This window comes from Oryx dammah, unplaced genomic scaffold (assembly GCF_014754425.2).
Source record: "Oryx dammah isolate SB20612 unplaced genomic scaffold, SCBI_Odam_1.1 HiC_scaffold_25, whole genome shotgun sequence".
In the NCBI taxonomy this organism is placed as follows: domain Eukaryota; kingdom Metazoa; phylum Chordata; class Mammalia; order Artiodactyla; family Bovidae; genus Oryx; species Oryx dammah.
Window position 1 is genome coordinate 30,099,891 of NW_024070209.1, and position 18,671 is coordinate 30,118,561.

An 18,671-nucleotide genomic window follows, 5' to 3' on the forward strand; every position below is an offset into this window, starting at 1 on the left:
GGCTACACAATTAGATCCTGCTCTATAGCACAGGGAACCTATTCAATATCCTGTGACAACCATAATGGAAAAGAATATGAAAAATAATATGAAAAAATATAACTGAGTCATTTTGCTTCATGTCTGAAGAAATTAACACATTGTAAATCAGTTCAGTTCAGTTCAGTTGCTCAGTTGTGTCCAACTCTTTGTGACCCCATGGACTACAGCACGCCAGGCTTCCCTGTCCATCACCAGCTCCCAGGCTTACTCAAACTCCTGTCCATCGAGTTGATGATGCCATTCAACCATCATGCTCCGTCGTCCCCTTCTCCTCCCACCTTCAATCTTTCCCAGCTTCAGGATCTTTTCCAACGAGTCAGTTCTTTGAATCAGGGGCGAAACTATTGGAGTTTCACCTTCAGCACCAGTCCTTCCAATAAATATTAAGGACTGATTTCCTTTAGAATGAACTGGTTGGATCTCCTTGTAGTCCAAGGGACTCTCAAGAGTCTTCTCCAACACCACAGTTCAAAAGCATCAATTCTTCAGTGCTCAGCTTTCTTTATAGTCCAACTCTCACAACCCATACATGACTACTGGAAAAACCAAAGCTTTGACTAGACGGACCTTTGTTGGCAAAGTAATGTCTCTGCTTTTTATATGCTGTCTAGGTTGGTCATAGCTTTTTTTCCAAGGAGTAAGTGTCTTTTAATTTCATGGTTGTAGTTACCATCTGCAGTGGGAGCCCCCCAAAATAAAGTTTTTCACTGTTTCCACTGTTTCCCCATCTATTTGCCATGAAGTGATGGGACCAGATCCCATGATCTTCGTTTTCTGAATGTTGAGCTTTAAGCCAACTTTTTCACTCTCCTCTTTCACTTTCATCAAGAGGCTCTTTAGTTCTTCACTTTCTGCTATAATGTTGGTGCCATCTGGATATCTGAGGTTCTGGATATTTCTCCCAGAAATCTTGATTCCAGCTTGAGCTTCATCCAGCCCGGCATTTTGCATGATGTACTCTACGTATATAAGCTGGGTGACAATATACAGCCTTGACATACTCCTTTCTCGATTCAGAACCAATCTATTTTTCCATGTCCAGTTCTAACTGTTGCTTCTTGACCTGCATGCAGATTTCTCAGGAGGCAGGTCATGTGGTCTGGTATTCCCATCTCTTTAAGAATTTTCCACAGTTTTGTTGTGATCCACACAGTCAAAGGCTTTGCCTTAGTCAATAAAGCAGTAGATTTTTTTCCTCTTGCTTTTTAGATGATCCAACGGATGATGGCAATTTGATCTCTGCTTCCACTGCCTTTTCTAAATCCAGCTTGAATATCTGGAAGTTCATGATTCACGGACTGTTGAAGCCTGACTTGGAGAATTTTAAGCACGTCCTTCTACTCCACCATTTTCCAGGTTAGGCAGCAGCCGCCGTCGCTCCAGGGATCAGGACCATCGGTGCAATGGGGTTGCCACGTTTCCTCTCGGTCTCTCGGGCCGGGTGGGCAAGTGAGGGGGATGAGAAAGGCCTGCGATGCCCCCGACGCTGGGCTCCTCACTGGCCGCAGCGGCTCGTTGCCCCAGCTGGCTGCCCACCGGCAGCAGCCACGTCTGGGGCATGTCAGTCCGCCGCATTGTCAATCAACTATACTTTAATAAAAACTTTTAAAATGTCATTTTCTTCTAATATTCGAAGTATAGATAAAGTACAGATAAACAGAGAAAAATAATTCTGTGACCCGAAGAGAACTGATAGCATTTTGAAATTAAACCTTTAGATATGTGCATTATATATATATATATATATTTGGAGAAAGCAGTGGCACCCCACTCCAGTACTCTTGCCTGGAAAATCCCATGGATGGAGGAGGCTGATAGGTTGCAGTCCATGGGGTCACTAACAGTCTGACACGACTGAGTGACTTCACTTTCACTTTTCACTTTCCTGCACTGGAGAAGGAAATGGCAACCCACCCCAGTGTTCTTGCCTGGAGAATCCCAGGGATGCGGGAGCCTGGTGGGCTGCCGTCTCTGGGGTCGCACAGTGTCCGACACCACTGAGGCGATTTAGCAGCAGCAGCAGCATAATTTTGGCACATAATAAAAACTATATAATTGTTAAATATTATTTTTCTTAATAATAAGAATACTTAACATTCTAACTTGCTTAAAAATATTTTTTTTTCCAAACCTTAAACTTTTTATTTTGTACTGGGGCATAGCTGGTTAACAATGTTGTGATAGTTTCAATGAACAGTGAAGGGACTCAGCCATATACAAACATGTATCCATTCTCCCCCAAACTCCCCTTGCATCCAGGCTGGCACATAATATTGAGTAGAGTTCCATGTGCTGTACTGCCTTTTAAATTTAGCAGTATATTTTCATGTTAATAAACACAATCATGGCACATTACCAGAATGTTGAGATCCACATTGTCTGTTTTATTCACTTATGTTCTTCTATCTACAAGAGTGACTGGCGCACAACAGGTAATCAATACACAATTGTTAACTGAATCATTTCAAGTGGCTATAATGTATTGTACGAAATGCACTATATTTATTCATTGACCTCCTATTATTGGTTAGAAAACGTTGGAAACAACCACATCTATCATCTTTCACAATAGACCAAACTCTAATAAACATCCTTATTTTTGGATCTTCCTCTATATCCTTCATTACTTTCTTGGTTTAAGTTCTTAGAATTGCTGAGTCAAAAGATATGAATGTTTTACTAAAACTTTGAAAATTGCTGCCAAATTGCCCTCTGGAGGGATTCTGAGGCTATGGAAGAATTAGAAATTTCCAAGCACAGAGATTATTTTTATTATCTTTGCATATCACTGATATTTCCCAGTTCGAAAAGCTTTGGCATGGCTTCAACCAAGAAGGCTTTCTGCAAGTTTGAAAAATTAAAGCTATATTTTGGGAACTTTTTCTAGGACATAGCTGACTGAATGAAGTGGAAGAGAAAACAAAGCAATTCAGCTGTGATGAATAACTCCTCAGCCCAGGAAGTCTCAGAAGAGAACAGATTCCTCTCCAAGTATCACGGAGAAGAATTTTAAATAAAAAATACAACTATTTATTTTCTTTTATTATTTATTTGCATGCCCTGGAGCAGGATCTTTTTAACTGTAGCAAGTGGGATCTAGTTCCCTGACCAGGGATCAAACCAGGGCACCCTGCATTGGGAGCGTGGAGTCTTAGCCACTGGACCACCTGGGAAGTACCCACAACTATTTATTGAGCACCCACTAGGAATGGCACGGTGCTGGCTGCTGCAGACACACAATACCCAGGACACGCCCTTCCACAGCACGGACCACTTCAACACTCTCTGCTCCCCCTAGCCTTCCTTCCCTGCCTTCTCCCTCCACACCTAGAGTATAAGCTTTTCAGGGAAGCACCTTTGTTGGTTTCATCTTGCATCCCTATCACACAGCAGGAAAAACGAGTAGATGCAGTGCATGTTTGTGAGCCGGAACAGAACTCCCCTAGGAAAATTTAGAGGGGCTGGCCCAAAGTCTGGAAACGTACCCGTGTGTTTGAGTGGCTAATGCCAGATATGAAAAACTCAACCACTGTCATCTTGAATTCTCACAGTAGACACTCAGGCAGATTTTGAGTTTTGAACCCCTTCTCAGATCTGTCTGCTAACCCAGATTTGTTCAGTGCCAGGATCTAGTCAGGATAGATCACTGTCATGAAGCGTCAGGGAATAGCACACAAATATTGAAGCCCACGTGAGCCTGAGGTCCGGAGCTAAGCAACCCAAAAGACTGCATGCCCTCCTCAGCACCTGTGTCTTACATCTGCATTTGGGGTTTTGGCAGGATCTCTGGACGTTATCAGTGGGTGAAGTAATATGGTAGAGATGACTGGCTGCCTAGCCAGTGTCCGTTCACTCCTGCTTCTTCACTATGGAACTCAGTATTATTAGAGACAGCAAAGTGCCTAATTACATTTGTAGGCCTCTTTGAGGACAGGGGTAGCTAATGAGATATAAAAGTAGTTGTTGGGAGAGACTTCTAGAAACATTTCTATAGGAGCCTTATTCATTTACTACATGGCTTTGCTCTTCCTGACTTTCTCCCTTCTTTCTTCATCTTAACTAAATCATGGATACAGTAGCTGGGGCTCCAGCAGCCATTCTGTGACCATGAACTTAAGGATGGAAATCAGTACTAGGAATGCTGGAAAAGAAAAGATAGGAGACTTGGAAAAAATCAGCCCAAGATTGCCTGCTTCCAGATTTGTTTTACCTGAGAGAAAAACAAATCTGTATTATGTTTAAATATTGTCTCTTGACTCTGTTAGTAGAGGCTAATTATAATTGATAATGGAATGACTTGCTATTGAGTGAAGGGCACAGTACTACCCCAGGAGCATTTGGGAATTTTTTGGGGGGTGGTTGTATTTTTTTGTTGTTGTCACAATAAATGACACTACTTGTAAATACAATAAAATAGTAGATAAGAGCCAAGGGATGTCCTGTCTCAGATGCTTATGTAGCTTTAAAATGACAACAACGACAATGTTTATAATTACCTGTGCCTCAAACTTAACTACATTTTACACATAAATAAAATGTATATTTGCATGGTTTCAGAGACACTTAATTTTCCAAGAATGCAGCTGCCATATGAAGCAAAGTAATCTGGTACTTTGGTTTTTGAAAGTTTACTAGGATTTGTTTACAGCACTAACTGTATACAACATGATACAATTGGATTGATCTACATTTATAGTTGTCCCATTCATGGTGAATGTATGAATAATTACATTTGACTCCTTCATCTTATCTTCTAAGATAGGTGGGCCCAAGCGTTTCCATATTGAAATATGTATTACTTTATTAGAAATTATCTCTGTCTTATTTCTCCTTTGAATCTTTCCAGTCCAGGCAATATATTGATTTTATTTTCGAGAAGGTAGGGACTTATGTAGATAGGAGCTTCCCAGGGAGTTCAGTGGTGCAGAATCCGCCTGCCAAAGCAGGAGATGAGGGTTCGATCTCCAGAAGAACCCTGGAGGAGATTCCCTGGAGGAGGAAATGGTAACCCACTCCAGTATTCTTGCAGAGAAAATACTATGGACAGAGGAGCCTGGTGGGCTACAGTCCATGGGGTTGCAAAGAGTTGGACACAACTGAGTGACTGAGCCCAGCACTGCATGTGTATACGTAGGTTATATTATCTTATACATTTCATCTCAGGGTCATAGTATTTATTTCATAAAAGGGAGGAAGGCATTGAACTTGACCTTGTGTCCATTGTCCTAACTGATCAGACTAGTACACATTCAGCCTTTGTCTACCTTCTTTGTTTTCATGCTAAGAGGCAGAAAGGACTGGCCTTAGAGAGCTGAGTGTTTGCGGTTTGTATGTCAAAGCAAAACAGGCATGATTTTTACATTCATTGGTCACAAGGCTGGCTTTGGGCATAAATACAGAAGATGCCTCATGCGCAATGTCATTTGAGAGTTACTTATTTGTGAGAGACTTTAAGTATTACTGTTTTTTATGGTAATACTTTAAGTATTACCATGCCATTTACCACTGACAACTCTATACATGTTAGTTTATCAGAGGACACAAAATTAGGACAGAACTGTCCATTGATAGGGGAGAAGCCAGGGCAAGGCACAGTTCTGGAACTCCAGGGACTCAGAAAGGAAGGAGTGGGGAGGGGAAGAAACCACAGAGGCCATCTGGGGGTAGGAAGAACGCCAGGGGAAGCAGCACGGCCAGGGTCACCGGGGGACTCGCAGCCAGCATGGCCAGCCCCCTGTTCGCCCTGGTCACCCTACTGGCGTGACTGAATTAACCACATCTCACACGCCTTAACTGGAGCAGATAATTGGCGAGTTGGCTTTGTGGAGAGGAAATGTGTTCAGATTAACTTGGCGGAGTGGAACAGGAAGAAAGGGACCACCTGATTTCATCTCGTGCCAAGGAGGGAGACACAGAGCGGCGGTGTCTCCTATGCAGTCTGTGCCGGGCAAGGCGAGGTGGGGAGACCCCTGTGTATACTGCAGGTCAGTGGACTCTTCCTGCAGTAGCTGGTGCTCAGAAGCTCCGGGACTGGGCTAGGGGGTTAAGCTGCTTTGGGCAAGTAACTTAACCTTTCTGGGTCTGTTTCCTTGCCTGTAAAAACAATTGAGGAAAAAAATGTTATGCCATCCTTAAAGTCATGTCACTTTATTCCATCTAATCACAGCTGTGGCTTGATTGCCTCCTCTGTGGGTAAGGCTATGCCTGCTTCTTCGAACCTTATAGGAGTAAAAATGGATATAAAACCAACAAATTTAAGCATTTTTTTCAGGGCAGTGAAAATCTTTACCTTTTCCCCAGATACATCCTAACCACTTTGCACTTCAGGCTAGGCTATATCTTGATCAAAACTCCTGACTCCACCCTTTGGCCAACTTCTTTCGGGGGTGTCTGGAAGAGGACCTGTTTAGAGATGACATTGCCAGGACAACAGAACCCAAATGCAGGCAAAGGTGTCATCGTTTCTGAGGATGGGATGAGTAATGTTTGCCTGATGACCACCCCAGGACTGTCCGGGGCCCTTTTCCAGGTACATTTTGGAATCTTCATTCTTGGAAAACCCTTCGTTTTGAAATGCTCTCAGGTCCAGAAAGGAAGCGAGGATCAGTCAGTAATGTCACCAGTGTGAGCTCTGGAATAACACCTTCTTTTGAAAGATGTATCCTTTTTTGCTTTTGGCCTACAATTGGTTTATGATGACTGTTTCCTGGGGATTTCCAACCTGAATGGAAAGGATCCCAGCCCCCAGCTTGTGCCCATATGGAGAGCAGAGACACCTGTATTTCACTCATGACTTTCTCTGTCCAGCCAGAGGCAGACAAAGGGCACCCAGAGACTGAGCCTGTGTGACCTTGAGCAAGTCTCTTTACTTTTTGGAGTATCAGTATAGCAACTGAGGCACTTAACAACTTGTGTCCTTAAGGAAATGTTTAGAGCAAGTTATCAAAGCACACTGAATACCCATTTGTTGTGAATATTATTATTATTTTGCTTTTGGCTCAAGATTTATTCTTCATGATCTAACAGTTACTTAAGTGAGCATTTTCATTTAATAAAATCACTTGACTTAGAACTGTTCACGAATAATACTACCACTCATTAAAAATGTTGAAATCCTGAAATACATTATTTTTTTCTAATTAAACTTGGTTATCATGCATAACTTAACCTGAATTAAAGGCAGTGTAGTCCTATAAAAGTGGTTAAGTGGGAAAAAAAATTGACCTTGCTGTAAAAATCTTCAAACATCTCCAAAGAGAAAATGTATCAGAAAGTCTTATGTCATTCCCAAGACTAGTTTGTAACAGATTTATTCATCAGAGGTTCTATAATAACATTTTCCTCACTGGATTGTGAAGATTCAATGAGAGTATTAAGTTATTGGTGCCCAATGGGAATATAACATAGAGTAACATACTTATTAATAGTTAATAACATAGTTGATAATAATTAACAATATAGTTATTAACATATTTATGGGCTTCCCAGGTGGCTCAGTGGTGCAGAATCCACCTGCCAAACAGGGGACACAGGTTCGATCCCTGGGTTGGGAAGATCCGCTGGAGTAGGAAATGGCAACCCACTTCAGCCTTGCCTGGGAAATCCCATAGACAGAGGAGCCTGGCAGGCTACAGTCCACGGAGTCACGAAGAGTCAGACATAACTTAGCGACTAAATGACAACAAAAACAAAAATATGTTTATTCTCTCAAAAATAGATACACACCTATGTTCAGGCACGTGTGCATACAGAAACTTACACACATGCGCACTCTTCTGGTCCTCTTCAGAGAACCCAACTCTAGTAGAGACAAATGGATACACTCCTCACAGTCTGAGTGTGAAAGGTGGCATCCACTCTTTCCTTTCTGGGGTGCAGGTCATTGTCTGAGAAGAGTAAATACCCTGAGAGCCTCTGGGAGTCTAGTCCTGAACTCACACTTGCAGGCTAACTACTAAAACGAAGCTTACTAAAAAACAACCCCCGACTGTCATTGAGGAAGTAATCACTGGTTTTGTGGAGTAGGCAGGCTTTGGGTTGCTGATCTGTCCAGGACAGTCTACAGGTCTGTAGCTGCACGTGGTGTGGAAGGGGTACACGTGTGCCCTGTGCATGGAGGAGAAGCTATCTGTGGGGTGGGAAGAGATTTGAAGGATGAAAAAGTCGGCTTCCTCCCAGATAGATGGACCAGATCGCTGATGACGAGGCTGTGCTATAAAAAAATGACGCCTTAGGATGATCCTATACAGCCTTGTTAAGGCGCAGTTTTCAGAACTTTCAGGCCAGTTTGTCTTGTGTTGTTGAGTCAGCCACCGAGTCCTGACCTGTTCTTTCTCCTCCCATCACACACACCTTATCTAAGGTGTGACGTCAGGTGAAAGATGTGGATGTTACAGATAACCCTGGCCACGTGAATTTTCAACAGCAAACAAGTGGGTAAAGTTATAGTCTCTTGTGTTCTGCACATTCTGTCCTCACCCAATACTCTTGGCCTCTTGTCCCTTCTGGAAACAAGGGCTTGGTCTAAGGAAGGGCTCTGTGTCCTGTCAATTATGGGTAGAGTGAATCATGACCAACCAATAAGTATGTACTCATACCCAGTTGAGTGTGCAACCTGCCTTGTACGGACTAAGGATTACCCACGCAGTCACCCCTTGGATTGACACTGAGAATTTCCCAGCCCCCTCAGAGAGGCATGTGCGTTTAAGCTACATTTCTAATATAATAAATTCATTTGTCCTCTGGAAAAGATATCTTTGGTTGGGAGATAAGTGGGGGAATGGGAGGAGATTTGTAAAGGTAAGACTCACGTCAATCAGCTGATCAGTTAACTTATTGAACAAACAGGTACGACATGCCCATGGTGCTCCGTGGTCGATGTGCAAGGATGGCTTTGGAACTGGTGCCAGGCCTTCCCTCCTCTTTCCTCCTCCTCCCTCCAGCCTCACCACCACTATGCAGGTGAGATGCCAGCTCTCTGCTGTGCTGATCAACGCTACACCTTCCTAACTGATCTCGCTACTTCTGGATTCTTTAGTTATTTCATCTTATTATGAACCTAGGCACATGCTTCTCTATTAAAATCCCATTAGGGGCTCTGCCCTGGCTACAGCCTGAATCCTGGCTCTCTCTGGTGGGGGGCACTCTTCTGTCCAGCCCTGACCACAGCCTCTGCGCATATAACTGGCTCACTAACCACACCCCTTCCTTATTTTTTATTTCCCTAAATGCAACATGTGCTTACAACATGACTCTTACAGTCTGTTCCCTGTGCCTGGAATGCTTTTCCTCTCATCACCCCCAAACCTTCCACTAAACCTCAGCGCCATCCTGTTTTGCTTTCTTTCTCTCACACCCCACAACCAGTCCACCAAGAAACCACGTGGATTTCAATATACCTCCTTCAGAATACACCCACAATCTGTCCAGGACTCACGGTCTCTGCTGTCCTCTCTCAGCTTGATCTTGGCACTAGCTTCCAACGTGGCCCCTGCTTTAGCCTTTGCCCTCCCACCCACCCATGGGTGCTCTCAATACAGCAGCCAGAGTGACCTTCTTAAGACACAAGTCAGATCGTGTCACACTTTTCTCAAAACCCTCCAAAGCAATGGCGGGCTGGAGGAGCTGGTCCCGGCTGGTGAGAAGCCACCCTCACACACCTTCTCTGCGGTGTTCAGTGGCGTCACATTGGTAGCTCAGAATAAGCCATGGTGGGAGTATTTATACCACAGAAATTGGCAGATGCTTAAAAAAAAAAAAAGCGTTTCTTTTTTTGAGACTCAATTTACCAGCACGCCATTGCTCCAACGGTGACCCGTTTCTCTCAGAGCAAAAGCCAAACTTGTCACAATTACCTGCAAGTCCCCCTGGAAACTGATTCCTTCTCGAAGTTCCTCCTCTTTGCTCCAGGCGCATGGGCCTCCTCGCCTTCCAAGACATTCTCACTTCCAGGGATTGGCCCTGCCTGCTCCCCGTGCTTGGAACACTCCCCGCAGAGACCCGGGGGAAGGGGAGCTTATTCCTGCTTTTCTGGAATAAGAAGGGAGACCCGGGGGAAGGGGAGCTTATTCCTGCTCTTCCTTGCTCATATCTCACTTTCTCAGTGAAGCTCACCTGACTCCCTCACCAAACTCCACCCAGCTGCCCTGTGTTCCTTCCATTCTAACCTGGAGGTACTGATTATGTTTACTAATATTTACACATGCTCTGCATCTCTCACCCCAATGCCACCTCTACAAGAGCATGGGTTTGGGACTATTTTCTTCCTCATGAGTCCCAGTACCCAAAACAGTGTCCGACACACGAGACCTTCAGTAAGCATTTACTGGCTGACCGGCTGACTGAATCTCCAAATGCCCACCTTCTCTGTAAACCTTTCCTAATCTCAGTACTTTCCTCATCTCCGTTCACAAAGGTCCAGATTCTTTTCCTCTGTGTTAGTTCATTGTATAATACATTGTATATTACATGTGGCTTAAAACTCAACATTCAGAAAACTAAGATCATGGCATCTGGTCCTATCACTTCATGGCAAATAGATGGGGAAAGAGTGGAAACAGTGACAGACTTTATTTTGAGGGCTCCAAAATCACTACAGATGGTGACTGCAACTATGAAATTAAAAGACGCTTACTTCTTGGAAGAAAAGTTATGACCTACCTAGACAGCTTAGTAAAAAGCAGAGACAACAAAGGTCCATCTAGTCAAAGCTATGGTTTTTCCAGTGGTCATGTATGGATGTGAGAGTTGGACTATAAAGAAAGCTGAGCACTGAAGAATTAATGCTTTTGAACTGTGGTGTTGGAGAAGACTCTTGAGAGTCTCTTGGACTGCAAGGAAATCCAACCAGTCAATCTTAAAGGAAATCAGTCCTAAATATTCATTGAAAGGACTGATGCTGGAGCTGAAACTCCAATACTTTGGCCACCTGATGTGAAGAACTGACTCATTTGAAAAGACCCTGATGCTGGGAAAGATTGAAGGCGGGAGGAGAAGGGGGAGACAGAGGATGAGATGGTTGGATGGCATCACCGACTCAACGGGCATGAGTTTGAGTAAACTCCGGGAGTTGGTGATGGACAGGGAGGCCTGGCGTGCTGCAGTCCATGGGGTCACAAAGAGTCAGACACAACTGAACAACTGAACTGAAGAGCTTAAGCTGTATCCCTATGATTTTATGATCTGCCTCCCCCAGCAGATGGCTGTTGGTGGGCTCTTTGAGGTACTTCCAACACCTATCCCAGTGCCTGGCACACACCACTCCCACTAATATCAGTGAACTAGAGTGGGTTGCCTGTTCCAGGGGCTCTTCCTGACCCAAGGATTGAACCTGTATCTCTTGCGTTTCCTGCATTGGCAGGCAGATTCTTTGCCACGCCTGCCACTTGGGGAACCCCCTCAATGAACCCATGAAGGTATAAGTGAATGGTGACCAGAATGTAATTCCAGTGTGATTACATTCTACATTCTGGAATGTAATTCCGTTCTGGAATGTAATCCCAGAACGCATTCCTCTTCTCATCAGGCACACTCCTCTACTGATGGCTGTGCTGGGAAGGCCTGCAGCTGAGAGAGAGTCGGCCCTCCTTTTCTCATCCTCTCCCTCAAGCCCGTTGTCCTCTGGGGCCTTGCACAAGGGGCAGAAACGTGGCCTTGAATCCATTGGTCTCTTGGAACGTGGCTGGAAGGAACAAGAGGGCCTAGGACGTGCTGGAGAACCTGCTTCCGGGGTTTGTAGAACACGTGGCACCACCTCTTCAGGCTCTTCTCCAGCACAGAGGCTTCCTAAGGCTACATCTCTTGGCTCAGGAGGCTGCCAGAGAGGCCCCCCGTCTTCCCACAGAAGCCCTGTCCACGAAGGCCAGCCTACCCAGAACAAAGGAGGGGCTGCGCCCTGTGGAGAGGGGTGACTTGTCTCCTTTCCCAGCCATCAGGTGAGGAGGAAGGGTCCACACCCTAACTCTAAGCCTCAAGGGAATACCGGATGTCCCAACGCATTCTGCAGAATGACTTAGTAATTTTCCAGTTACTAATTTGCCTTGCCTGTTCTGTTCAAACAGGCTACTTGTTTCCTCAAAAAGAATCAGGTATAGTGGGATGAGGTCACTAGAGACGTGCCTAAACAACTACCAACACTGGCCATAGTTCGTGCGGAAAGACTCAGAACCAGCCACTGTCGTCTGATTTTTACCTTTTCTAAACAAATTCGGTGAGGGTGCGCCCCCTGCTGGCAACACGAGATTATACCAGGCAGAAACCTCTGCTGGAATAATTAATTGGGCGTCAGTTCAGTTCAGTTCAGCTCAGTCGTTCAGTCGCTCAGTCGCTCAGTCGTGTCCGACTCTTTGCGACCCCATGGACTGCCGCACGCCAGGCTTCCCTGTCCATCATCAACTCCCAGAGATTACTCAAACTCATGTCCATCGAGTCGGTGATCCCATCCAACTATCTCACCCTCTGTTTTCCCCTTCTTCTCCCGCCTTCAATCTTTCCCAGCATCAGGGTCTTTTCAAATGAGTCAGTTCTTTGCATCAGGTGCCCAAAGTATTGGAGTTTCAGCTTCAACATCAGTCCTTCCAATGAATATTTAGGACTGATTTCCTTTAGGACTGACTGGTTGGATTTCCTTGCAGTCCAAGAGACTCTCAAGAGTCTTCTCCAACACCACAGTTCAAAAGCATTAATTCTTCAGTGCTCAGCTTTCTTTATAGTCCAACTCTCACATCCATACATGACTGCTGGAAAAACGAAAGCTTTGACTAGATGGACCTTTGTTGGCAAAGTAATGTCTTTGCTTTTTACTATGCTGTCTAGGTCGGTCGTAGCTTTTCTTCCAAGGAGCATGCGTCTTTTAATTTCATGGCTGCAGTCACCATCTGTAGTGATTTTGGAGACCCCCCAAATAAAGTCTTTCACTGTTTCCATTGTTTCCCCATCTATTTGCCCTGAAGTGATGGGATCGGATGCCATGATGTTAGATTCTCTGTGCAGAGAATATAGTGCTATATAGTAAAGTTTTATTGCTTATCTATTTTATGTGTAGTAGTTTGTATCTGTTAATTCCATACCCCTAATTTCTCCCTCTATCTTTCCCTCTCCTTATTGGTAACCATAAATTTGTTTTCTATACCTGTTACTCTGTTTTTATTTTGTATATATATTCATTTGTATTAGTTTTTAGATTTCACATATGAGTGATATTGCTTATATTTGTCTTTCGCTGACATATCTCACTAAGCAGAATATTATTTAGGTCTATCTACATTACTGCAAAAGGTAGGATTTCATTCTGTTTTTATGGATGAGTTATAGTTTTATATATACTGATCTAAGAAAATATTGCCATGATTTATGTTAGACTGTTTCAGTTATGTTCTCTTCTAGGAGTTTCATGGTGTCATGTCCTACATTTAGACCTTTAAACCATTTAAACTTATTTTTATGTATGGTATGAGGGAATGTTCTAATTTCATTTTACATGTAGCTGTTCAGCTTTCTCAGCTCCAATTGTTAGAAAATTTTTTAAAGGCTAAGGTAAGAAAAGCTTTTATAATTAAGTACTATTCAAAATGCAAATATAAGAATTTGCTCACCTGGCTTTAAGAAAAAATGTCCCTAATATAGAAGAACATTGATATATCAATGGACTTGGATAGATTGTGAGCTAAAAGTAACACCGTCCATTGGATTTTCCAGGCAAGAATACTGGAGTGGGTTGCCATTTCCTTCTCCAGGAGCTCTTTCAGACCCAGGGATTGAACCAGGGTCTCCTGGATTATAGGGAGACGCTTTACCATCTGAGCCACCAGGGAAGTCTCTTGCTTAATAATAGTAGCTGCTGCTGCTGCTGCTGCTAAGTTGCTTCAGTCGTGTCCGACTCTGTGCAACCCCATAGATGGCAGCCCACCAGGCTCCCCTGTCCCGGGTAGCTACTAACATTGTAATGATGCTCAAGAAATGTTTATGAAACATTTCCTATTGAGTTAAGTTAATTGTCTAACAATGATAATCTATTAGTTATAGAAAAAATAAGAGTGCTAGTTATTCTGAGCATGGCCTTCAATTGTTGTAGCATGCGGGATTTGTCGCTCTGTGGCATATAGGATCTTAGTTTCCTGATCAGGGACTGAACCCACATCCCCTGCACTGCAAGGCAGATTCTTAACTACTGGACCACCAGGGAAGTCCCCAGGAGTCATTTCTTGAGTGCTCACTGCATTAGGAAAATAAAGATGAATTAGATCCAGACCCTGTGAGACCTCAGCGGCCTAACAGGTGAGTTTTCCTTCAGTAGTTCCTGGGTCTTGCCTCGCACAGTCAGGAGTTCCTGGGTCTTGCCTCACACAGATGTTTACAGTCTTTGTTGTGAAAAATAAAAAGAGCACCCTGAAGCTGTAGGGAACACTCCAAAGTTAGGTATCTTCTGTCCTATACACAGGTGGCACGCTTGTAACCAACTGTGGAGTGGAGGGACCCCACGTTTGTAGCATCTGCCTATTTCCACAGTGTAAATCCTCCATCATGGCCAGTTTCAAGCTACCAACATGATGTCACTGAATGCAGAGTTGCAAAGATAGACATAGCACATCACTGTATAGTATTACATAGATACAGTAAAAGTAAATAATTTCAAGAGCTTAGATAATAGTTATATATAGCAAATATAGTGAAATAAGAAAGTGATGAATTTAGAGTATTTATGTTTGTAATATAACTTATTTAACACTCATATAGTTTAATCTTCAGTGATGGCTGTGTTCAATAACTAATTTGCACAACTCCTGAAAAGTTAACAAATGGTTCTTTCAAGCTAGTAGGAGCCTGCTCCCATGCACCACTGATTTACCTGTCACAAGACTGCAGTGTAGCCATGGTCATATACAACATGTGGCTGGGAACTGGAAGCAAAGTGGGTGGGATGACTCTGACCCATGGATGATCAATGACCTTGGGTCACAGTAGAAGGAAGGAGCTGGGTGTGGCACTATGAGTTACCTCAATTATGCAGGTTATTTAGTTTCCTGTTAATGGTGTATTAAATTTCTCCAAACTTAGTGGTTGAAAATAACACATATTTGTCATCTCACAGTTTTGGAGGTTATTAGTCAGAAAGGGGTCTCACTGAGCTAAAATCAATCTCTTGGCAGGGCTGTGGTCCTTTTGGAGGCTGTGATCTCTAGGGGAGCATCCTTTTTCTTCCTTTCACCAGCTTCTAGAGACCATCTGCATTCCTTGGCTTTGTGGACTCCTTCTCCATCCTCAAAGCCAGCAACGTTGGGCTGATTCCTTTTCATGCTCCCGTCTCTTTGGTTCTCTCTTTGGAAAGCTGATTAGCAAACTTAATTTCATGTGTAACCTTAATTTATGTAACTGAAGGTATACATACAATATAAATGTGAGAAACTAGAACATGGATATCTTTGAGAGGCCATTTTTTCTGTCTAACCTAGAATGTTATGTCTGCAGCTAGTTCTGCACAGACAGGGCCCCCAAACCCTTCTGGAGAAGTTGCTTAGAGTCCTAAAAGGTGAGATACATGGAGGATTTCATGAAAGCTGCTGATTTGCCTCAGGTAATTTCAAATGGCAATAAGTTTTATGGTGACAATGAAACAGCAGAGAGAGATGGGAAAGGGAAACATCTAAGTAGATGCTCAAGAAATGTCTCTCTGAATTGGCAGTGTGTGGGCTAGCACCTGAGTGTTAAGAAGGATGCAACTGTACTCAGTTCTGGGAAAGGCCAGGCTAAATATAATGAGCAGCAGCACCAAGGAAGGGCTGGCGGTATCTAGGGTTTAGCTCCGTTTATCTCCCCCCTTGAGCTCCCTTGAACCATCCTAAATAAGTACAGTGGGTTCACTATCCAAACTCATTTCTACGTGTCTCCTATTCCAACTAGATCTAGCCTTCTAAATTCTCCCTACAGAGAAATTCTGGAGTGCCACTGGAAAAAAAACAGGTACAAAGTTTTTGAAGACTGAGGAACAGAAAGTATAGGAGGTGAGGGGTGGTCAGTCAGGCGGTTCAGTCGCTCAGCCGTGTCCGACTCTTTGCGACCCCATGAATCGCAGCACACCAGGCCTCCCTGTCCATCACCAACTCCTGGAGTTCACTCAGACTCATGTCCATCGAGTCAGTGATGCCATCCAGCCATCTCATCCTCTGTCGTCCCCTTCTCCTCCTGCCCCCAATCCCTCCTAGCATCAGTCTTTTCCAATGAGTCAACTCTTCGCATGAGGTGGCCAAAACACTAGAGTTTCAGCTTTAGCGTCATTCCCTCATAGATTGTTCTAATATAAGACCTTCAGTGAATCAGGCTTCTCTTTGTTCATACTCTTTACAATTGACCTTCCTCCTCCTTCTATCAAGAGGCAGTGTGTATTTCTCCAGTCCCTCCAATCTAGTCAGCCAGACTGATGATCTGGCCGTGTGATTTGCTTGATTAATAGGATGTGGCAAAAGTGAGGTACAAATTCTAGAGCCTAGACCTTAGGAAGGCTCAAGACTTGGCTGTTTGCCCTTTTGGAACATGAAGTGGGGAGGTCCTAGCAACTAGAGTATGTAAAGACTTAGGAGCATGGTAAGGAATACGGACTTTGTTCCCAGTGCTCTGTGGGTTCTTGAAGGCTTTAACAAGAATGCTATGCTTCAGAATATCACTCTGGGTACTCTGTGGAGGAAAGATTGCAGCTGGGCAAGGATGGAAGAAGGCTTACCAGTTAGAAGGCTTTTTGAGCCATCTAGACAAGAGATGGTAGCAATGGAGGTGAGAAACAGTGGACAATGGATTGGCTTGGGAAGAAAATAGTGAATAACAGTCTTCTTTCTAAAAATGCAAGGCTACATAAGTACATATAGAATAAAGTTGTAAACTTTAGAAAACCTAATAGGTTAATATATAGGTCAGGAAGCAACAGAACTGGACATGGAACAACAGACTGGTTCCAAATAGGAGAAGGAGTACGTCAAGGCTGTATATTGTCACCCTGCTTATTTAACTTATATGCAGAGTACATCATGAGAAACACTGGGCTGAAGGAAGCACAAGCTGGCATCAAGATTGCTGGGAGAAATATCAATAAACTCAGATATGCAGATGACACCACCCTTATGGCAGAAAGTGAAGAGGAACTAAAGAGCCTCTTGATGAAAGTGAAAGAGGAGAATGAAAAAGTTGGCTTAAAGCTCAATATTCAGAAAACTAAGATCATGGCATCCAGTCCCATCACTTCATGGGAGATAGATGGGGAAACAGTGGAAACGGTGTCAGACTTTATTTTGGGGGGGCTCCAAAATCACTGAAGATGGTGATTGCAGCCATGAAATTAAAAGACGCTTACTCCTTGGAAGGAAAGTTATGACCAACCTAGATAGCATATTCAAAAGCAGAGACATTGCTTTGCCAACAAAGGTCCGTCTAGTCAAGGCTATGGTTTTTCCAGTGGTCATGTATGCATGTGAGAGTTGGACTGTGAAGAAAGCTGAGCGCTGAAGAATTGATGCTTTTGAAGTGTGGTGTTGGAGAAGACTCTTGAGAGTCCCTTGGACTGCAAGGAGATCCAACCAGTCCATCCTAAAGGAAGTCAGTCCTGGAATTTCTTTGGAAGGAATGATGCTAGAGCTGAAAGTCCAATACTTTGACTACCTCATGTGAAGAGTTGACTCATTGGAAAAGACTCTGATGCTGGGAGGGATTGAGGGCAGGAGGAGAAGGGGATGACAGAGGATGAGATGGCTGGATGGCATCACTGACTCGATGGACATGGGTTTGAGTGAACTCTGCAAGCTGGTGATGGACAGGGAGGCCTGGCGTGCCTGCAATTCATGGGGTCGCAAAGAGTCGGACATGACTGAGTGACTGAACTGAATAGGTTAATGTATATAAATCTGGATCTTGTATGTGACCATTTCTTCCAGTAAGATTGGTGACAGAGAAAACCAGAAGGGAAATAACAATTATGAAGCAAAAGCGCAGAGTGGAACAGGGGTGAGACATGAGGTCTGAGCAGTAAGTTGTTACTACTTCCCACCTACACATCCCCTACCTCCTGGACCTTGCCCTTGGGTTGAGTGAGAGAGCCCTGGGTAGACTAGCCCCACCCAAACAGCTGGAAAGGTATCTATTTTGTGAAGGTACAAGTCTAGATAAATACCAAGGAACATGACGTACCCTTTGGCATCCTCACACCTAATCTAGGACTCATTCACTTTATTTGAACTAAATATTAAGGGTTTCCTACATGTGGGCACTTAACCTAAGGGACAAAAATACAGTCTGCAGTGAAGGCTGGAGGACTTGGTTCTAGTTTTGCTTCTGTCAGTGTCCTTCACGTGACTTTGGACAAGCTACATCAGGGCTCTGGGCTTATTCTGTCATTCTTTCTTGCTGTGGTGGAAATAGGCAAAGCATAAGATTTTGGTCAAATGAAAAAGTTACAAAATTTCAAGCCCAGAATTCTGATTTTTAGTAGAGCTTCTCAAAGTTACAAATCTTCAGATTTCACCTCACTGATTACTCTTTACAAAATATAAACTTTGGTGCTAACTGCTCAGGAAAACTCATGAGAAGGAAAGTTCTTTTCTTTCTTTTATTCCCTCCCCACTTTAAAAAATGTCACTGTAGCATAATAT